General features: G+C 38.4%; 1 pseudogene; it reads left to right on the top strand.

Annotated features, from left to right (window-relative positions):
* The first annotated feature begins 10,279 nt into the window (after positions 1–10,279).
* LOC119528740 lies at positions 10,280–11,287 on the top strand (annotated as a pseudogene).
* Positions 11,288–19,413: the final 8,126 nt, after the last annotated feature.

The raw sequence follows: 19,413 nt of genomic DNA, 5'->3' as shown, positions 1-19,413 counted from the left end.
TACAGTGAAGTGCCCAAGACCGTGAGGAAACTGTTTTCTAGGGAAGAGAAGACATTTGGAATCATGTAAATGGGGGAATTCCTCGGGCCACACATGCATGCCCAAGACAAGACCCATGAACAGAAAGGCTCAGGGAGGCCCCTAGTCTTTGGCATTGAACTATTCTCTAAACTCCTTTTTTAGAAGGAGAACACTGGCACAGGTCAATGTTAAAAGTCTTGGAAAGGTGTTTTCTTTTTTCCTTCTTCTTCTTTTTCTTTTCTTGTTACTTTCTGGCATTCAGGGTAAGCTCTGCCATAACACTAGCTGTATACAAGTTTAAGGAACAGATGCCTCAGAGTCTAAATTCCAGCAGTAACACATTATAATATCAAAATGTCCAAGCTTCAAGAAAAAGTAACAAAATGTTAAAAGAAAACAGGAAGTGATGGCCTGGGCAAAGGGGAAGATTAAATCATTTGAAACCATCAGTGAGGGGTACCAGACCTAGGACATATGAAACCAAAAAATGGTCCTAAATATGCCCAAAGAGCTAAAGGAAAACATGGACAGAAAAGAAAGGAAATCAGAAAAATGATAGATGAATACAAAGAGAATATCAACAGAGATGTATAAATTATGAAAAGGAACCAAAGAGACCTGAAGACCACACCAACAGAAGTTAAAAATTCTCCAGAAGAGTTCAACAGCAGACTGGAGTTGGCAATTGAAACCATTCAGTCTGAGAAGCAGAAAGAAGAAAAAAATGAAGAAAAATGAACAGAGCCTGAAACTGTGGGACATCAAAAAGCATACCAACGAAATACATAAATATATATATCTGAGATGCTCAAGGAAGTTCAAACAGGATAAACCCAAATAAACTTGCAGCATACTATAATAAAACTATTGAATGCTGAAGATAAAGAAAAAATTCTTAAAGCCACAGTTGAGAAGCAACATGTCTCACAAAAGGGAGCCTCAATAAGATTAAGTGTCAATTTGTCATCAGAAACTGTGGAGGCAAGAAGGCAGTGGGATGAAATATTTAAAATGATGAAAGAAAAAAAAATGCCAGTCAATTATTCTATATCTGGAGGAGTGATGTCATCAACATGGCAACATAAACAGCTACTGAAAACTTCTCTCCAGAGATTCAACAAAAGAAAAGGACAGTTCTGAATTGTTTGAAACTCTGGAGGAGGATATAGACTGGAGAAAGACCTTGAAAATGCCAAACTGAAGAAAGAGAAGAAATATCAGATAGGAATTTTCTGTTCCAGACCGGCCAGTTGTCTCCCTTCCCCCTCACTTGGTCTCTGTGTGGGAAAGGCACAGAAAGAGCAGATGAGAACCCTCCAACCAGGGACACAGATTTTAAAATCTCACAGCAGTGAAAAATACTCTCACTGTTTGGGGATCCAGTGGATGGGGGAGGACATTTCAAGGCCCAGATCAGTGAGGGACAAAGAGACTGAGAAAAGGTGGATGGAGACACATTTCCAGCCCTGGGTCCAAAAGCCCTTCCCCCAACCTTGAAGGAAGCAACAGCTGGTGGCCACTGTTTCCTTGCCTTGGAGAGAGCTGGAGTGCTGGGTTGACTGATGGAGCCCTACATCAAGCCAGATTTTGGCCAAAAAGTGAGGGCACAGGAATCCCACAGTTTCACCCAGCTGAATCATACAAAGCCTGTACAGGAGGCAAAGCAGCCTCTGAGGACAATGAAGTTAATGAACAGCACCATCTGCTGGACAGTCTACATGCTCTGTATGGAAACCCAACCCTGTTTTGGCTGAGAAATAGGGAAGACCCAACTGTTAAAGCAGGGTCCCAAAACAAACCGGGATCTTGCTTGCTTGTGGAAAATAGAGCAGCACTGGAAGCCACCAGATTTGTATTACCTTGCCACACACAGTGAACTTGCTGGGGTGCCCATGCCTACCTCCCATCTCTGTGGCAGGCCATGATGGACATCTGATTTGGGGAGTAAGACTGGGGGGCAGAGCCAATCTGACAACTGCCCAGGGAGAGAAAAAAGGAAAGATAGAGATCAAAGTCAACCAACAAGGGAAACTTGGGCAAAAGAGAGAAAACAACCTCCAGAATAAATCAATCAAGAAAACCAGGTGCCTAGACACCAGCGAAAAATCATGAGCTACACTAGGAAATGGTCTTCCTATTCAAAGGAAGAAACTAACATTTCAACTGAGATTCAGGAATTGAAAAACTATTTATAGATGTTCAAAAAAATCTCTTAAATCAACTCAATGAGGTGAGAGAGAATGTGACAAAAGAGATGAAGGATATAAAGAAGATACTGGGTGATCATAAGGAAGAATTCATAAGCTTGAATGAACAAATGACAGAACTTACGGGAATGAAAGTCACAATAGAAGAGATGAAAAATACAATGGAGACATACAACAGCAGACTTAGGAAGGCACAAGGAAAGATCAATGAGATGGAGGACAGGACATCTGAAATCCTGCACACAAAGAAGCAGATAGGCAAAAGAATGAAAAAATATGAGCAGGGTCTCAGGGAACTGAATGACAACAAGAAGCACATGAATATACATGTTACAGTGTCCCAGAAGGAGAAAAAAAGGGAAAAGCAGCAGAAAGATTAATACAGGAAATTATAGATGAAAATTTCCCAACTCTTATGAAAACCATAAAATTACAGGTCCAAGAAGCACAGCATACACCTAACAGAATTGATCCAAATAGACCTAATCCAAGACACTGACTAATCAGATTTTCAAAAGTCAAAGACAATGAGAGAATTCTGAAAGCAGCAAGATAAAAGCAATCCATCACATAAAAGGGAAGTTTGATAAGACTAAGTGAAGATGTCAGGAGAAACCATTGAGGTGAGAAGGCAGTGGTATGACATATTCAAGATATTGAAAGAGAAAAACTGCCAACCAAGAATTCTATATCTGGAAAAACTATCTTTCAAAAATGAGGGAAGAGGGAGAGAAGATAGTGACATAGAGAGGAGTGGAAGCTAATTAGTACCTCTGGAACAACTAATAAACAACCAGGAACAACTAGTAAATAATCTGGAATAACTGCTGGGGGACAAATGTGACTGTCTACACATCATACAGCAACTTGAATTGGGAGGAATGCCCAAGATAGCAGCAAAAAAATCTATAAGTAAAAACTGCAGTCTAGAGCCAAGAGCCCCCTCCTCCCATGGCAGCCCAAACTGCAAAGCCTTTCTGTGATAGAGAGAAACACTCTCTGAACAAGCAAATATACCTCAGTCCAGCCCCAACTGGGGTTTTAATTAATAAATGTTGACTGCTCAATATAAGCAACAAATTCCGAACAAGCAGACAGAGGCTTTTGGTGATGACTGATCTTGGAGAGGCAGAGAACCTCCCTGGGAGGGAGGGATAGCCCAGAGGATCAGGTGATATCTCTGGCTGATGGGTGAAACTGAGGGTGGCCACAGACTGGCCATGAAGGGGGGCTTTCCTTCCCTTTTTTGGCTCAGTGGAGAAAGCCTCAACCATTTTCAGTTCCCAGCACTCTGACCCAGACAAGGGTAGAGATAGCAGAGGCAGAGAGTCTATTCAAATGCAAATGATATCTCCCTAGGGTGTATATCTTCCCTAAGAGGAAAGAAGTGGTGCCAAGCTCTACTACCTACCTTCCATTCAGAACCAGAACCCAGAGCCTGGGGGGAAACAGCCACAGGCTGTCTGGCATGAAAGGCTGACAGGTGCCACCTGCTGGGCAGAAAAGCACAGTGACTTCAGGCCTCACAGAGTGCATCAATCTTCTAAGACATACCCTCAGGGAAACCTAATACTATTGTCTCCTTCTCAGATCTGAGTCCATTCTGGTCTAGGAAAACCTGATTGGGATAACCAAGGAAACCATGCCTAGACAACAGAAAATTACAACCTCCACTAAGAAAAATGAAATTATGGCCCAGTCAAAGGAACAAACTTACACTTCAGCTGTGATACAGGAATTGAAACAACTAATAATAAGTCAATTCAAAAAGTTTAGAGAAGATATGGTGAAAGAGCCAAACCATATAATGAAAACACAGAACATACATAAGGTTGAAATTGAAAGTTCAAAAAACCAACTGGCAGAAACTATGGAAATGAAAGGCACAACACAAGAGATGAAAAACACAATGGAAACATACAACAGCAGATCTCAAGAGGCAGAAGAAAACACTCAGGAACTGGAAAACAAGGCACCTGAAATCCTATACACAAAAGAACAGAGAGAGAAAAGAATGCAAAAATATGAACAATGTCTCCAGGAACTTAAAAACAAAACAAAAAGCAAGAATTTACATGTCATTGATGTCCCAGAAGGAGAAGAGAAGGGAAAAGGAGCAGAAGCAAAATAATAGAGGAAATAATCAATGAAAATTTCCCATCTCTTATGAAAGACATAAAATTACAGATCCAAGAAGCATAGTGTATCCCAAACAGAATAGATCTGAATAGGCCTACACCAAGACACTTAATAATCAGATTATCAAATGTCAAAGATAAAGAGAGAATCCTGAAAGCAGCAAGAGAAAAGAGATCCACCACATACAAAAGAAGCTTGATAAGACTGTGTGCAGATTTCTCAATAGAAACCATGGAGGCAAGAAGGAAGTGAGGCGATATTTAAGATACTGAAAGATAAAACCACCATCCAAGAATTCTATATCCAGCAAAACTATCTTTTGACTATAAAGGAGAGCTTAAAATATTCTCTGACAAACAGACAATGACAGAGTTTGTGAACAAGATACCTGCTCTACAGGAAACACTAAAGGAAGCACTACAGACAGAAAGGAAAAGACAGGAGTGAGAGGTTTGGAACACTATTTGGGGAGATAGTAGCACAGCAATGTAAGTACACTGAACAAAGATGACTGTGAGTATGGTTGAAAGAGGAAGGCTAGGAGCATGTGGGACACCAGAAGGAAAGAGGAAAGATACTGAACTGAGACTGTATAACTCAATGAAACCTAGGGTGCTCAACAATTGTGATAAAATGTACAAATATGTTTTTACATGAGGGAGAACAAGTGAATGTCAACATTGCAAGGTGTTAAAAATAGGATGGTATTTGGGGAAAAATACAATCAATGCAAGCTAAGACTATAATTAACAAAAAAAAATGAGGAAGAGTTTAAAATATTTACAGATAAACAGACACTGAGAGAATTTATGAACAGGAGACCTCCTCTACAGGAAATACTAAACAGAGCACTACAGACAGATAGGAAAATACAGGAGAGAGAGATTTGGAGAAGAGTGTAGAAATGAAGATATTGGGATGTAGACAGAGGGTGGAGATCAGGCATTTGATGTTGAGAGAGTATAGAGTGTTCTGGAGTATTGGTTGTGTAGATCTAGAGATGGATAGCATGGAGCTGGGTGATGGTAGCACAATATTGTGGGCACACTGAAAAAGGATGACTATGAGTACAGTTGGGAGGGGAGTGTTGGGGGTCTGTGTGACTCTTGGGAGAAGGATGGAGGATAAAGACTGGAACTGTGTAGCTTGGTGAAACCTAGAGCAGTCAATGAGTGTGATTAAATATACAAATATAAGAATGTATTTGCATGAGGGAGCAGCAAGAAGGGATGAAGTTGTGAGCTATGCAATGGAGTGGACTATGAGAACTGTAGGTTGAATGAAATAAACCAGAAATGAAAAGACAAACATTATAATGCCTCACTAATATGGACTAATAACAATGTGTAAACTCTGAGAATTGAATCTGGGAGCATTGGTTATAAGGGAAGGGCTTATATAAAGGTTCCTAGATTGTAAGCCCTTATAGCAGTCATGTTTATTCATGAGCTGTAACAGTGATTTCTAAATTTTGAGGTTCTGAGCTGTGTGTGTGTTACGTGGTCAGTCCCTGGAGCTTTGGGCATCTGTGTGACACCTGGGACTCAGAGTCAGTGTTCAGCCAATGTGAGTGTCAGCATCACCCTAAGAATCAATTCTTAAAGATGCTGAAAAAGAGATCAGACTTCCATTGGAGATATGAACAAAATGGGCTCTGTTGAGATGGGGGTAGATCAGACTAAATGTTAGAGGATGATATTAACTGTGTTTTGAAACTTTTGCTTCTGTGTGGGACCAAAGGAAGAGATGGTTATATGGTACAAACTATATTTTCTTGTATGTCATAATTACATGGAACCTCCACTAGAGGCTGAGACCTTGTTGGTTTGTATAGGTTGGCATGAATCCCTGATACAACCCCAAGTAATTTGGGCAGAAATAAAAAGTATTTGCAAAGCCTCCTTGACGGACTGTGGAAAAATGTGGGAATATTAAAATTCCCCAGCTGGGGAATTCCTGATATTCTTGCAAGCATTAGGGACCACCAGCTTAGTAGGTTGAGCCCTCAATCCTGGGGCTTGCACTTATGAAGCTTATTACCACAAAGGAGAGGCTAAGCCTACTCATAATTGTGCCTGAGAGTCACCCCAGAGGGCCTCTTTTGTTACTCAGATGTGGCCTCTCTCTCTAAACCAACTTGGCAGGTAAACTCACTGCCCTCCCCACTACATGGGACATGACTCCCAGGTGTATAAATCTCCCTGGCAATGTGGAACGTGACTCCTGGGGATGAGACTGGACCCTGCATCATGGGATTAAGAAAGCTTTCTGGACCAAAAGGGGGAAGAGAATTGAAACAAAATAAAGTTTCAATGGCTAAGAGATTTCAAATGGAGACAAGAGGTCATTCTGGAGGTAACTCTTTCATGTTATATAGATATCCCTTTGAAGTTTTTAGTTTATTAGAATAGTTAGAAAGAAATATCCAAAACTGTTGAACTGCAATCCAGTATCCTTGAGTCTTGAAGGCAATCGTATAACTATATAGCTTATATGGTGTGACCATGTGATTGTGAAAATCTATGGCTTGCTCTCCCTCTACCCTGTGTAGGGACAAATGAATAGAAAAATGAGGACAAAAAGTAAATGAATAATATGGAGGTGAGGGGTATGGGATGTTTTGGGTGTTCTTTTTACTTTTATTTTTATTCTCATTTTTATTTTTTGGAGTAATGAAAATGTTCAAAAATTGATTGTGGTGATGGATGCACAGTTACATGATGACTTTTACACTTCAGATGATTGTATGGTATGTGAATATATTTAATTAAAAAATGTTAAAGCAAATGGGGGGAGGAGAGGTATGGGAAGTTTTGAGTGTTCTCTTTTACTTTTATGTTTATTCTTACTTCCATTTTTATTTTTTGGAATAACGAAAATGTTCAAAAATTGATTATGATGTTGAATGCACAACTATATGATGAAACTGAACAACTGTTGTACACTTTGAATGATTGTAAGGTATGTGAATATATTTCAATAAAAAAATCACCATATGTGCCAGTTTGCATGTATTATGTCCCCCAAAACACCATGATCTTTAATACAATCTTTTGAGGGCAAATGTATTAGTGTTGATTAAATTGGACTCTTTATTAAGTTGTTTCCATGGAGATGTGACCCACCCAACTGTAGGTGATAACTCTGATTGAATTATTTCCATGGATGTGTGGTCCTGCCCATTCAATGTGGGTCTTGATTTAATCACTGAAGTCCTTTAAAAATGCTGGCACAGACCCAGAGCTAGCTGGCTTAGCTCCAAGACACTTGGACTTGTGGACCCCTGAAGTTAGCTGCAACCAGAAGAGACATTTTGAAGACAGCCATAGAAAGGAGGCTTTTGCTACTCCAGAGTTTGCCTGGGAGAAACTAAGTGAATACCCCCCAGATGCCTAGAGAGAAATGTCCTGGGAGAAAGCCATTTTGAAACACAACCTGGGAACAAAAGAAGAAGATGCCAGCCACATGCCTTCACAGAGGTGTTCTAGACACCATTGGCAATCATTCAGTGAAGGTATCCCATTGTTGACACCTTAGCTTGGACAATTCTATGGCCTTAAGACTATAACTTTGTAACCATATAAACCCCCTTTATAAAAGCCAATCCATTTCCAGTATTTTGTGTAATGGCAGCATTAGCAAGCAGGAACACCATAAAAAAAAAAAGAAAAGAAAGAAAAGAAAAGAAAAGAAAAGAAAAGAAAAGAAAAGAAAAGAAAAGAAAAGAAAAAAAAAGAAAAGGAAAAAACAGAATTCTATATCTGGAAAAACTGCCTTTCAAAAACGAGGGAGAAATTAAGACATTCTCAGATGAACAAAATCCAAAGAATTTTGGTACCAATAGACCAGCCGTACAAGAGATACTAAAGGGAGTTCTGCAGATTGGAAGGAAAAGATGCTAGACAGTGAGTCAAAGAAGCATAAAGAGATAAGATTTCTAGTAAGGTTAATGACATGAATAAATGTAAATGTCAGTACTATTGTAATTTTGGTTTGTAACTCTACTTTTTATTTCCTACAGGATCTGAAAGGCAAGAGCATAAAATGTAATGATAAATCAGTGGTTTCAGACTCATAATGTATAAACACGTAATTTGTGACAAGAGCTACATAAAGGTAGAGGTGCAGAGGAGTATAGGAGCATAGTTTGTTCATACTGCTGAGTTAAGTAGGTTTCAAAGCAAAGGGGAGTGTTATAGATTTAAGCCCCATGGTAACTACAAAGAAAATATTAGATAATATGCAAGCCCATAGAGACAGAAATTAGAGAACAGGTTACCAGAGGTGGGGATGGGAAGTTAGTGTATAGTGGGTGTACAGTTTCTGTTTTGGGAGATAGAAAACTTTTAGTAATGGTAGTGATGTACTCCAACATTGTGAATGTGATAAATCCCATTGAATGTATGCTTGGGAGGGGTTGACATGGGAAAGTTTATGTTATATATATAGGTTCCCACAATTTAAAAAAAAAAAAGAGCAACTAAAGAGACAATGGCAATTAAATGCAAAAATGATCTTGGATGAGATCTAGGAAAGTAGGAGAAAAGTTGCAAGAGGCATATGAAAAAAGTGGAATATAACTGTAAGTTTATATCAATGTTAAATTTCTTGAACTTGACTGCACTTAAGGTGGTTACATAAGTGAATATTCTTATAGAATGCTGTAGGAGAGCAGTCAAGTCATGCCATCTGAGACTAGGGATTTCTGGCTGTAGGACATACAGTGCAGTGCCCAGTTACTAATTTACTGACCTTAAAATAGGAGATAGTCCTAGGTTATCCGGATGGCACAATGTAATCACATGGAGACTTTAAAAGCATAAAAGAAAGATAGCAATAGATGCAACAGAAGACATGTTGGAAAGATGAGGCAGAAAGGGAAGTCAACAAGATTCCAAGCATGTGAGGAACTCAACTGACCATTTCTGGCTTTGCAGGGTGCCACAAGCCAGGAATGCAAGTGGCCTCTAAAAGCCAAAAACAACTCCTGGTGGATGGCCATCAAGGAAATAGGGCCTCAGTTCTACAAAGGCATGGAACAGAATTCTGCCAAAAACTGAATGAGCCTGGAAATGGATTCTCTCCTAGAACCCCCAGAAAAAAACAGCTTTGCTGACAACTCAATTTTGGCCTTGTGATACTCTTCACAGAGAACCAGCTTAGCCACACGATGCCTAGACTTCTGTTCTATGGAAACTCTGAGATAATAAATTTATGCTGTGTTAAGCCACTAAGATTGTGGTAATTTGTCACAGCAGCAACAGAAAACTAATACAATGAGGCATTCAAAAATTTCCTAGTATTGCTGCAAATGCATCATCATCAGGGATGGCTACTGGAAACCCAAATTACTAATCTATTCTACCTAGAATAAATTACTTTCCCCCATATGTTGTTCTGTGCCCATTGTAATCAATAAGGTGGCTGGCTGGTGTCCTAGGGATATGTGGTAGATTGAATTCTGTATCCCAACAAAAGATATATTCCTAATCTTAATTCATGTTTCTGTTGGTGTGAACCCACTGGTAAATAAGACCCTTTGAAGATGTATTATCAGTTAATATAGGGACTGAAACCGAAGATTCCATATTACTGAAAGCTTTAAAAAGAGAAGCCAAAACTCAGAGAAAGCCACAGGAGAAAGCCAGAAATCCACATAAATCAGAAGAGCAGACACAAGGAGAGAGAGATCACCACGTATCGGGAGGCAGAAATGCAAGCCAATGTAACTGCAAAGATTGCAGCAGGCCAGCACAATAATGCTACAGTCTGCAGTTTCTGCAACTGCTGAAGAGGTGGTTGGGGAAGTAGGCACCTTCTGCCCAGCTTCTGTTTCCTTCACAGTGGCAAGCACCTTTTCCACAGGACATCAACACAAGCCTAATAAGAAAACAATTTCTTCCTCCAAAGTTATGGCGTAGTAGTTACACACAAACTCTACTTTGGGAAACAGTCTTTAGGAAAGACTAGATGAGCTCGTACAGTTTCAACAGGTCACAGTTTGTGCCAGTTTGAATGTATTATGTCCCCCAAAACACCATTATCTTTGATGCAATCTTGTGTGGGCAGACGCATTAGTGTTCATTAGATTATAATTCTTTGAGTGTTTCCATGGAGATGTGACCCACCCAACCGCTCGTGATAACTCTGATTGGATAATTTCCATGGAGGTGTGCCTCCTATTCAATGTGGGCCTTGATTAGTTTACTAGAGCACTACATAAGCTCAGACAGAAGGAGTGAGCTTGCTACAGTCAAGAGGGACACGTTGAAGAATGCACAGGAGCTGAGAGAGGAATTGCAGTTTACAGAGACATTTTGGAGACAGCCTTTGAAAGCAGACTTTTGCTCCTGAGAAGCTAAGAGAGGACAAACAACCCAAGAGCAACTGAGAGTGACATTTTGGAGAGAAGCTGCAGCCTAGAGAGGAACATCCTGGGAGGAAGCCATTTTGAAACCAGAACTCTGGAGCAGTTGCCAGCCATGTGCCTTCCCAGCTAACAGAGGTTTTCCAGATGCCATTGGCCATCCTCCAGTGAAGGTACCTGATTGTTGATGTCTTGCCTTGGATACTTTATGGCCTTAAGACTGTAACTTTGTGACCAAATAAACCCCCTTTATCAAAGCTGATCCATTTCCAGTATTTTGCATAACAGGCAGCATTAGCAAACTAGAACACCCTTCAATCTGCCATTCAATTTCTACTTCAGTTTGATAAGGCTATAAATTCAGCATTGGCTTAGAGGGTCAGGAACAGTCAATTTCAGGGGTTCTCTAAATATGTACAGAATCTGTGATAATGTGTGGGCTTTTTTAATGAATGATGTTAAATTCAAAGAGGTGAAAGAACTTATTAAACAGAATAAAGTGAAAATTGTAACCTGTGATGGTAAAAATGCTGGCTCCAATACTACAAAATAAATACGAAAAAAAGACTTTTTATGCCATCTTCTGATATTGTTCATTGCTTTCTGATGATAAGCATAGAAAAGACTTTTTAATTTATTCTAGCAATGCAAAATGACTATACTGTGCTCTACTATTAGATAATTCCAGCAGAAAGAAGATTATCTCTCTGTAGCCTCTTAATTATCTTTATTATATAGCTTGAAGAAACATAAACTTTTTAAGTGACAAATCAAAAATTTTTCCTTCCTAGGAACAATCTTGAATAAACACATTTTAAAACTTAAAAAAAGAAGAAGAATGCTACAGACTTAGAGAAGAAAGCATACCCTTACCAATACCTTGATTTTGGATTTCTGGCCCACGAAACTGAAATAATGTTATCATTTTTAAGCCAACTCATTGTGTGGTATTTGTCATAGAAACTCTGGCAAAATAAGACAGGCTATAACAGCATACTGTGGGTCACAGTTGGTTGCTACTGGTGACAAATTGGGTACTCAAACATGACAGCAGCCGTTTCATCCATGGTATGAGGAAATTCATTTTGTTGAAGTCATGCATAACATATGTTCCTTGGTTATGGTCACTATGGCTACCTTGTATATGATTCCATTAAGCAGGCACTGAGTGTTAGGGATTGGATCACGTCATCTGAAAAGACGTGTTCAAGTTCTAACCCTGGTCCTGTGAGTATGAACTCCTTTGTAAATAGGTTCTTTGAAGATGTTATTCATTAAGATGAGAGCAAACTGAATTAGGGTGGGCCTTAATTCAATATGTCTGGAGTCCTTATATGTAGAGGAAATTTTGACACAGATGGGGAGAGAGATGGCCATGTGACAGAGGCAGTGATTGAATTATGGATTGCTGGCATGCCACCACCAGAAGGTTATGACTTCAGAGAAAGCGTGTGTTTTAGTTTGCTAATGCTGCTGGAATGCAAAACACCAGAAATGGATTGGCTTTTATAAAAGGGGGTTTATTTGGTTACACAGTTACAGTCTTAAGGCCATAAAGTTTCCAAGGTAATACATCAACAATTGGGTACCTTCACTGGAGGATGGCCAATGGCATCTGGAAAACCTCTGTTAGCTGGGAAGGCATGTGGCTGGTGTCTGCTCCAAAGTTCTGGTTTCAAAATGGCTTTCTCTCAGGACGTTCCTCTCTAGGCTGCACTTCCTCAAAAATGTCACTCTTAGTTGCACTTGGGGTATTTATTCTCTTAGCTTCTCCAGATCAAGAGTCTGCTTTCAATGGCCATCTTCAAACTCTCTCATCTGCATGTCCTGTGCGTTCTTCAGTGTCCCTCTTGGCTGTAGCAGCTTGCTCTTTCTGTCTGATTTTATACAGTGCTCCAGTAATTTAATTCAGACCCACCCTGAATGGGCGGGCCAACACCTCCATGGAAATGATCCAATCAGAGTCATCACCCACAGTTGGGTGGGGTGCATCTCCATGGAGACACTCAAAGAATTGCAATTTAATTAACACTGACAGGTTTGCCCACACAAGACTACATCAAAGATAATGGCATTTGGGGGGATGTAATACATTCAAACTGGCACAGCATGGTCCTGGCAAAAACTTGATTTTGAAATGCTAGCCTCCAAAACTATGAAATAGTAAATACTTATTGTTTAAGCAACTAGTCTGTGCAACTTTGTAACAGCAGCCCTGGCAATCCTACACACTGAGCTAGCTGGGGGCTGGGGAGAAGGAAGACATGTTATCTTGTCTACTTGATTATTAAAATTCTCTTCTGTAATAGGGCATCTGTCATGAGTATAGACATGGGACACAAATGTCCTCACACTCTGGATCTATCCCCAAAGAAGTATCCACCTACCACTTTCTTAAATATCCTTTTCATCAGTTCTCCAATGTTATTTCGTCCATATCACTAAATATCTGAAGGATATATATCCATTTCCTCAGGCTGTCTCTCCTTCTAGTCCTGTTGGTCAATGAAATGCATTAGTCCAACTTTTGCCCATTGGGAGGATTTCTGTTTCCCATTCTTCTTCACAGCCATCCCTGAGGAGGTCAATAACCCTGCCAGAGACCAGGGCTGACTCATGCATAGCCATCACTAAACAGGCTCATTTTTTTCTTCTCAATCAATTCATTTTATGAAATTCCCTCTGCAATCAATCATAAGCAAAAGTTGCAGGGAGATTGGGCTGCACAGCAGTAGGCTTATTGAAATGTGAACCACCTGCTTATTCAACTTAGTTTGGCCTTTCAAAATACACCATTTCTGACAATGTGATTGTGAAAGCCATATGGACCACACTCCCCTTTGTCCCGTGTATGGATGAATAAGTAGAAAAATGGGGGCAAAAAAAAAAGGCACCCAGTGTTCTTTTTCACTTTAATTGTTCTTTTTCACTTTAATTTTTATTCTTATTATTTGTGTGTGTGTGGTAATTAAAATGTTCAAAAATTAATTTTGGTAATGAATGCACAACTATATATGGTACTGTGAACAATTGAATGTATGCTTTGTATGACTGCATGATATGTGAATATATCTCAATAAAATTGAATTTAAAGAAATATATATATACATATAGATGCTGGGGTGTTGAAATACCTGGAAGGAGGTAGGTGACATGGTGGAACTGTAACCTATAGCATCCTTTGAAATTTGCTCTGTAGCTACTCATTGAATTGTACTTTGAAAGTCTTTACCTTTCTATATATACCCTATATTGCATAATAGGGAAAGGACAAAACTGTGGAAATGTAGCTCTTGGCAATTTTTGAGATTACTTATATTACTGTTGAGATGTACATCAAAAGTTAACACCATTCTGTATGAATGTTATATTTTACAATAATGGAAATGGCTGAGGTTGTGGAACTGTGACCTATGATATTCTTTGAAACTTGCTTTGTAACAACTTGTTAAATCCTACTTTGAAAGTTGTCATTGTTACATGTATATGTTAAAGCTCACAATTTTAAAAATGCATTAAAAATAAAAAAATAAATAATAAAATAAAATAAAATAAAATACATTTCAACTTGCTGTTCCAGTGCTACTGAATCATACAAGTTTATAACTTGAGTTCCAATGTCACCCAGTCTTTGATGGGCAGCACATATCCCAGGAACAGCTATAATGTCATGGCCAGGATTTAAACTTTATTAAGAATGAGGACAAAACCACGAGCTTTTTCTCAAAAAGAAGTTATCTATAGAATAGAGCTAGACTTTGTTCCCAAATCCCAACTGCTCCCATTGCCATTCTCTTATTATGGCCGATCATAGACTTCATGTCACATCCAGATCTGCCATTGGAATTTGGATCCACTGGGACATAAAAGACACACAGCAGATCTGCTGGACCAGCTAAAGAATCTTTTTTCATTCTGCACCCCTTCCAAGATGGCTTACAGTCTTTCAGCCATCTGTTTAAAAATTTGGAGCAGATATATATGTTGTTCTAAAATTCAAAGAAAATAACAACAAGCATTGTGCTTCTGTTTAAGTGAGGAGTGACTCAAATTTCACAGACATTGAGAAACAGACAAAATCAGATGTTTTGATCATATCAGTGCTCTGCCCAGAAAAGGGTTCCATTTCACAAATCTGAGGGACTAAAATTAAGTAATATAAAATATAATATTCAAACTAAATAAAATATAAAATAAAGTAGTACCGTATCTGAAACTTTGACCTGGTATTAATCTCTGGGAGAGAGAAAAAAGAAAAAGAATGTTTTAATGCTAAACAGTGTAACCTACTACCTTTTCTGGGAGCTATTTTATCTTATTTGTTATTTATTTAAGCTCATTAATGTTTAATCTTCTGCTGTACTTTTGAAAAATACAAAGAATAAGGCACCTGTGCAAAGATGACTCAAACTCATGAAATATTTCATTTTCCCAGTACATGCCACAGTGCCTGGTTCTTTCTACAATCTCAATAAATGTTTCTTTGAATGACTGATGGAACCATTCTAAAGGTGTCACATCACCAAAAATGTGGACTTTGGAAACAAAAACCATCTATATTCCAATCTCACCCCTAATATTTACTAAATCTGTGACCTTACTTGTGTACTGTGGTAGGCTGAATAGTAGCCCCTATTTTGTATTGAATTCTGTCCCCCAAAAAGACATGTTCAAGTCCTAATCCCCAGACTCAAGAATATGACCCTATGTGCAAATGGGATCTTTGAAGTTGTTATTTAAGATGAGGCCAAACTGGATTAGAGTGGGCCCTAATCCAATATGACTGAAGTCCTTATAAGAAGAGAAAACTGGATACAGACAGGGAGACAGAGGAGACAGCCACAGAGAGGAAGCAGAGATTGGGTTACGACCAGCAAGCCATTGCCAGAACCCCACAGACTTCAGAGGAAGCATGATCCTGTCAATACTTTGATTTGGACTTCTGGTGCCCAGAATTGTTAGATAATAAATTCCTGTTGCTGTTATTGTTTTTCTTTATTAGGGAAGATTTCTGTTTACAGAACAATCGTGCATAAAATACAGGATTCCCATACCACCATATTATTAACACCTTGCATTGATGTGGAACATTTCTTACAATTGATGATAGCACATTTTTATAATTGTTCTATTAACTATAGTCCAGGGTTTAATTTAGGGTCCACCATTTGTGTAGTGTACTTTTATGGGTTTTTTAAAAAGTTTTTAATTCTGTCACCATGCATGCAATCTAACATTTCCCGTTTTAATCACGTTCTGATATATATTTCAGTGCTGTTAAATATATTCACAATGTTGTGCTACCACCACCATCCATTACCAAAATATTTCCATCATTCCAAATAGGAATCCTGTACATTATAAGCCTTAACTTCCCATTTCCCTAGTAACCTATATTCTATCCCCACCCTGTCCCCTGGTAACCTATAGTCTAGATTCTGGCTATGAGTTTGTTTATTCTAATAGTTTCAAATCAGTGGCATCATGGAATATTTGTCATTTTGTGTCTGTCTGGCTTATTTCACTCAACATGATGTCTTCAAGGTTCAGCCATGTTGCCTCATGTATCAGAACTTCTTTCCTTTTTATGGTTGAATAATATCCCATTGTGTGTAAATACCACATTTGTTTATCCATTCATCAGCTGATGGACACTTGGGTTGCTTCCATCATTTGGCAATTGTGAATAATGCCACTATGAACATCAGTCCTCAAATAGCTGTTCAAGTCCCTGCTTTCTATTCATTTAGGTATAAAACTAGTAGGGGTATATCCAGGTCATGTGGCAGTTCTATAATTAACTTTCTGAGAAACCACCAAACTGTCTTCCACAGTGGCTGCACCATTTTACATTGTCACCAGCAATGAATGAGTGTTCCTATTTCACTGCATCCACTCTAACATTTGTTATTTTCCACTTTTTTTTTTAATAGCAGCCATTCTGTGGATATGAAATGGTATCTCATTGTGGTTTTGATTTGCATTTCTCTGATGGCTAATGATATTGACTATTTTTTCATGTGCTTTTTGGACATTTGTATATCTTTGAAAAAATATCTATTCAAGTCTTTTTCCCATTTTTAAAATTGGGTTGTCTTTTATTGTTGAATCAAAGGATTTTTTTTATATATTCTGGATAGTAAACCTAAATTGGATATGTGGTTTCCAAATATTTTCTCCCATTCTATGGGTTGTTATTTACTTTCATGATAAAGTCCTTTGAGGAACAAAAGTTTTTAATTTTGATGAGGTCCCATTTTTCTTTTGTTGCTTGTGTTTTGAGCGTAAAGTCTGAGAAACAATTGCCTAACACAAGGTTCTGAAGGTACTTCCTTATAGTTTCTTTAGGATTTTGATAGTTCTGGCTCTTATATTTAGGTCTTTGATCCATTTTGAGTTTATTTTTGTAGAAGATGTGAGGTAGGGGTCCTCCATTTTTGCAATCCAGTTTTCACAATACCTTTTGTTGAAGAGACTATTCTTTCCCAGTGGATTGGTCTTTGCCACCTTGTCAAAAATCAGTTGGCCTTAAATGTGAGGGGTGATTTCTGAACTCTCAATTTAATTCCATTTGTCTACATGTCTGTCCTTATGCCAGCACCACTCTGTTTTGATTACTGTGGCTTTGTAATATGTTTTAAGATTAGAAAGCATAAGTCCTGCAACTTCCTTATTCTTTTCAAGATGGCTTTAGCTATTCATGCCCTTAACCTTTGATGATTGGCTTTTCCATTTCTGCAAAGAAGGTTTTGACTGGGATTGTGTTGAAGCTATAAATTGCTTTGGGTAGGATTGACATCTTAATGATATTTAGTCTTCCAATCCATGAACACAGTATTTTATTCTATGTATTTAGGTCTTCTTTGATTTCTTTTAGCAATGTTTTGTAGTTTTGTGCAAGTAGTCTACATTCTTGGTTAGATTAATTCCTAGATATTTGATTTCTTTTAGTTGTTATTGTGAATGGAATTTTTCTCTTGATTTCTTGGCCCAATTGTTCTTTGCTTGTGTATAGAAATGCTACTGATTTTTGGATATTGATCTTCTACCCTGCCACTTTGCTGTATTTGTTTATTAGCTCTAGGAGCTTTTTTGTGGATTTTTCAGGATTTTCGTATTTAGGATCATGTCATCTTCAAATAGGGAAACTTTTACTTCTTCTTTTCCAATATGGATACAACTTTGTTTCTTTTTCTTGCCTAATTGCTCTGGCAAAAACTTCCAGTCTGATATTGTATATTCATGATGATGTAGGCATTCTTGCTTTTTCCTGACCTATTAGGGAAAGCCTTCAGTCTTTTGCCATTAAGTAGGATGTTAGCTGTGGGCTTTTCAGAAATGCCCGTTATCATACTGAGGAAGTTCCCTTCTATTCCTAGTATTCTATACTTTTATCAAAAAGGCATGCTGCATTATATTGAATGTAATTAACAGTGTGAATTATGAATGTGATTGTGGTTGAAACTGGAAGCTTATGGTCATGTATTTCACCAGAAGGAAAGCTAAAGGATAAAACATGGGACTGCATAACATAGTGAGCCCTGTTATGGATAATGACTGTGGTTAATAGTACAGATAAAAGAATGTTCCTCCCTCCCCCTACCTGGGATGTGACACCCAGGGATGTAAATCCTCCTGGCAACTTTGAATATGACTCCTGGGGAGGAATCTGGTGTGAGCATTGTGAGACACAGAACATCTTCTTGACCAAAAAGGGGTGTGAAATGAAATGAAATAAATTTTCAGTGGCTGAGAGATTCCAAATGGAGTCAAGAGGTCACTCTGGTGGGCACTTTTATGCACAATATAATTCTTTTTAGGTTTTAATGAATTGGAATAGCTAGCAGTAAATACCTGAAACTATCAAACTACAACCCAGAACCTTTGCATCTTGAAGACAATTGTATAACAATGTAGCTTATGAGGGGTGACAATGTGATTGGGAAAGGTATGTGAATCACACTCCCCTTTGTCCAGTGTATGGATGGATGAGTAGAAAAATGGGGGCAAAAAAAAACTAAAGGAAGAATAGTGTGGAGGGTACAATTTGGGTGTTCTGTTTTTACTCTAGTTTTTTTTTATTCTTGCTTTCACTTTTTCTGATACAAGAAAAATGTTAAAAAAATAGATCAGGGTGATGAATGAACAACTATATGATGGTAATGTGATCAATGGATTATATACTTTGGATGATTGTATGGTATGTGAATAAATCTTAATAATAATAAAAAAATAATAAATAAAATAATGTTCTTCCATGAACTAGAAAAAAATGTTTGTCACTATTACAAGTGTTAATAATAGGGTGGTATGTCAGTTTGGATATATTATGCCCCCAAAAAAGCCATATTCTTTAATGTAATCTTGTGGGGGCAGCATTAATCTTTGATTAGGTTGTTTCCATGGAGATATAACTCAACCAACTGTAGATATTTCCATGGAGATGTGGACCTGCCAATTCAGGGTAGCTCTTAATTAAATGACTGGAGTCCTATAAGACAGCTCACAGACAGAAGGAGCTCAGAGCAGTTGAGAAGGACATTCTAGAGAGAAGCTAAGAGCTGATGCTGATGCTTAGAGATACTTGGAGATGTTTGGAGATGCTAGCCTAGAGACATTTGGGAGAAGCCATTTTGAAACCAGAACCCCAGAGCAAAGGATCAGCAGATGCCAACCACA

This window comes from Choloepus didactylus, chromosome 1 (genome assembly GCF_015220235.1).
Source record: "Choloepus didactylus isolate mChoDid1 chromosome 1, mChoDid1.pri, whole genome shotgun sequence".
Lineage (NCBI taxonomy): Eukaryota > Metazoa > Chordata > Mammalia > Pilosa > Megalonychidae > Choloepus > Choloepus didactylus.
Note: the sequence above shows the minus strand (reverse complement) of the source record. Positions and strands in the feature narration are given on the sequence as shown.